Genomic DNA, 4,021 nt, shown 5'->3' with positions numbered 1-4,021 from the left:
CACATGCATGCACACATGTATATACTGAATGGGCAGGATTTCTGCTGTTGGCAATCATTATAAATATAATAACAATAGAAATTACCTGATAAAATATAATGTACTCTAAATGCAATGAGATATTTTGGCTCAGATCTCAGAGCAGAAAAAAGGCATTAGTGGAAAAACTGATAAAAATCTGAGTTTTTTTTTTTTTAAATCAGTTCTAAGGAATCCTTACTACCTGTATCAAAAAGAGTAAATAGTACTGCCATTTCTAAGGTTAAAAGTTGTCAACTGTTTAGTAAAAGTTGATTAAAGTTTAACTAAAAAGTGGATTAAAAGCTAATGAATATTATCTAAACATTGATTAAATTTTATCTAAAAGATTTAATTAAAAATTGATAATTGTTTATAAGAATTCTTTTGAGTATTTATTTCATGTAACATCTAATTCATAAACCTTTTCTTGAGAGTCTTATTGAAAAAAATTCATATAGTCATGATTTTCTTTACCCAAATAGCACAGGCAATTAAGAGTTAAGTGACAAAAAAATCAATCTGTACATTGAAAAGTTTTCATAATTGAGAAAATAAATAAAAATAATAGTATTATTGATACTACTTTAATTTGTCAAATAGAGGATTTCTAATACCTGTCTTAAACAAATTTGTTTTATATATTATACAGATTTATTCCATACATTATCCAGTCTGTTTAAAGTAAACATAGATCTTGTTAATAATTTTAGTACACAATTATTTTCCAGTAAAAACATATTTATAATAACATAGGCTCAGAACATAAATTTTCAAATGAATAAAAAACAAACAAAAAAATACATCCACATAAAACTAAAGATGCATTAAAAATTTATAGTTTAATTAAAGCATTTCTGGTATATTTGTAAGCTTTTGTTTTTCCCAGTATATTTCTGGCCTGTGTTCAGAATTTTCATGTAGCTATACAAGGCAGAATTTTACATGACTTCCAGTTTTACTGTATCCTTGAATAAACTGTTCAAATTTTGTTTTGACAATGGACTTAAATCTAAATGAACTGCAAAACAAAAGCTACAAGAAACCATATAATGCCTCAAAACTCTGAAATAAAATGAACCCACACAGTAATTTTTTCTTGACTTACAAATCCTACCAAAGTGTTGTACTAATGAACCAAAAAACTAGTAACCGACCTTGGAGTGACACATTTATATAATGTACTAGAAGAAAATAGGTTCATCAAAGCAGTCCCTGCACCAGGTATAAATATTAATTCAAGTGCATACATTGGATAGAAAGCCCTATAGACATGGTGTAGAGCCCATTCAGGTTCATTCTATAAATGCTGACTGATTTTTTTGTTTTCTTTATTAACAAACAATAACAGGTTAACAGGATCTAAGTCTGCTCACTTTCAGCAACTGTTTGGAGACCCAGCTCTAGAGTTTGACTCAGCTTTAAAGAACATGAAGTTCCTTTTGCAACTCATCTTGGCTTCTAGATGGAAGATGGCTCCAAGCAGAAAGTCAAGCCAAGAGGCTAGCAGTCCTCCTGCCCACCATTAGCCAAAGCCAGGGCAAACCGCACTGGAGCTCCACACGTAACCAAGTGTAGCCGAATATCACCCTGAATAGACCCAGACTCAGGGACTGCTAAAGAGTAGGGCAAGTCTCCCTCTATCAATTCTGTGCTTAAAATCTGGTGTCAGGAGACATGTTTAGAAACAGAGAAAACTGCTGTGGTCATTCAGGAGAGCCACTGACATGAGCTCAGTTTGATTTTGAGAAAGTGAGGATGGGTTCTATAGGCATGCTTTCCATTGTGCAGACTGTCAGGTTTCCAGTCAATGGACTGGGAATATTTGGGTGAAAGACCTGAAGTTATAATTTAGTATTTATATATCTTGCTAAATTTTGTGAATTACAAACAGCTGATAAATTTAATCAGTGAATTCCTACCTTCCTGTTTTTGTTTTTGTTTTTGTTTTCAGACCAGTAAACACAAATGCTTTATTTACAAGGCTCACATTGCAAAGGCAAATGGCCTGGTCCAGGCTGCCTCTTTAAATCAGGGGCCCAGCCCCAGGCCTTCAAGGTCATCATCCTCTGCTCCGAAACTGGCAAAGCTGATAGGTTGGCAGGCCAGGCTGCACAGGTTCACCAGGCGGGTAGTCTGGGTGGCACTGAAATCAGGAACAGCCACCAACAGCACTATCTGGTCCTCAGGGCCTCAGATGATTTTGGAGCCAAAACTGGGGGTGTTGCCACAAAAGTAGACATGAGGGCATTCCAAAAAGATGAATGGGTCAGTTTTGTAGAAGGCATAACAACCATGGGGCTGATCTGACCGACTGCAAGGTCCACTCCAGGATCTCTAAATGGTCTTTCATGCTGCTGTATCGCAAAATGTCACTCACATTCTGTTCTGATGTCCCCAGGAACCTGACTCCATCGGTGGTGACCTGGCAGGGGTTGGTGACCAGCTGCAGTGTGGAGTAGGAGTGACCAGTGGGAACATGCAAGGGTTCAGGGGCTGCTGAGGGAGCATATATTTGGTTGGATCTAATTCACCGGCATCACATCCACGGGCACCGAGGCACTCAACTGCAGGAGGATCTTGTCCAGCATCTTGACAGCTTCCACATTGGCTGCCTGGGTTTTCTTGGTGAGATTCTTGGCCTTGTTGATAGAATCACTGCTCTGGGTGCTGTGGCTGAGGAGGCTGCCGGCAAGCATAAGCCGAGAGAAGTGGGCAGCGCTGCACTGTTCCCCTTCATCACGGAGCTGCCCCGTCACCACATCTACCAGCAGCCGAGTCCCCAGCAGGCTCTCACCACCGCCTCCACCCAGGCCCAGCCTGGACGCCAGCAGCACAAACCTGTCTGTGTCAAGAGGAGGTGCAGGCTTCTGAGGAGCAAGGTAGGCAAAGCCGTGGTCCTCTACCAGAAACTTTCCATCATCTCTCACAGAACCAAAGACCGCCAGGACTGTTCCTGTGACCAACTTTGACACATCGATGGTACCTTTCAGTTTGATACGCTGCAATTCCTCTTCCAAGACCAGCTCATCATCTGGATGGATGTATTTGTTCTGAGGAGGCTGGAGGAGGAGGTTGTGCTCTTCGCTGATCTCACGCAGGATGGATGGCTGGAGCGGCATGGCCTTGAACAGAGTGCCCACTACACAGCACTTCTCCCCATGCTGCAGCCCGCACAGCTTCTTTACTTCAGCTTCACTGCCCCAGTGCTGCCCGGCCTGGTTCACCAAGAAGGGTCCCATCTGGATGAGGCGGGTGGCATAAATGTGGGCGTGCTGTCCACTAAAGCTTCTCTCCCCAAACCTGAAGGGTTGTGAGGGGTTGGTGCAAGTTGCCACAGGCACCCGGGCGAAGGTGGCATTGTTGACCGATGGTGGAGACAGCAAAGTGCGGGCCCTCGGGGCTGCCAGTTCAGAAAACACGGCTGTCCTCTTGGTTTGCTTTATCTGTCAGATAGTTGTGCCCAGGCCAAAGAGGATCATGCGCAGCGCACCACATCCCGCGAATCCCCGCGCGCCCGGCCCGCCCATCATCGCTTCCCTTCCTGGTTTTAAGGGCTTCTGTACCTAAGGGCCCACACATAGAAGGTTGGGGATGGGGATACCTATTTGTAAACCCCTTGACTAAAATGTCGTATCTATGTGCATTTCTCTGGGTAGTGGGTCCCTACTTCTCATTCTCAAAGGGATCCTTGACTCAAAAGAGTGAAACACCAATATATGAGAGCCACTCCATGCTCAGAGATTCGTAACAGCATCTCAACCAATAGGAGAGCTTCTCCAATGCTGTGAAGAGCTGCATGGTGCTCCCCCCACCCAAGATTTGTATGTCGAAGTCCTAATTCTCAGTACTTCTGAATGTAAGCACATTTGGAAATAGGGGCTTCGTCAAGTAAAGGAAAATGAGGTTACTAGGGTGGGCTCCAATCCAATAAGACCAAAGTCCTTATAAGAAGAGAAAACTTGGGAAACCATGAGAAGACATAGGATAAGAGGGCCCTCAG

At 42.6% G+C, this 4,021-nt stretch overlaps 1 pseudogene; it reads right to left on the bottom strand.

The window, feature by feature from the left end:
• Positions 1-2,049: 2,049 nt before the first annotated feature.
• LOC124995053 (DNA polymerase delta subunit 2-like) lies at positions 2,050-3,548 on the bottom strand (annotated as a pseudogene).
• Between the last annotated feature and the right edge of the window lie 473 nt (positions 3,549-4,021).

Source organism: Sciurus carolinensis, chromosome 10 (genome assembly GCF_902686445.1).
Source record: "Sciurus carolinensis chromosome 10, mSciCar1.2, whole genome shotgun sequence".
NCBI lineage: Eukaryota > Metazoa > Chordata > Mammalia > Rodentia > Sciuridae > Sciurus > Sciurus carolinensis.
This window is presented reverse-complemented; position numbering and strand designations above follow the sequence as displayed.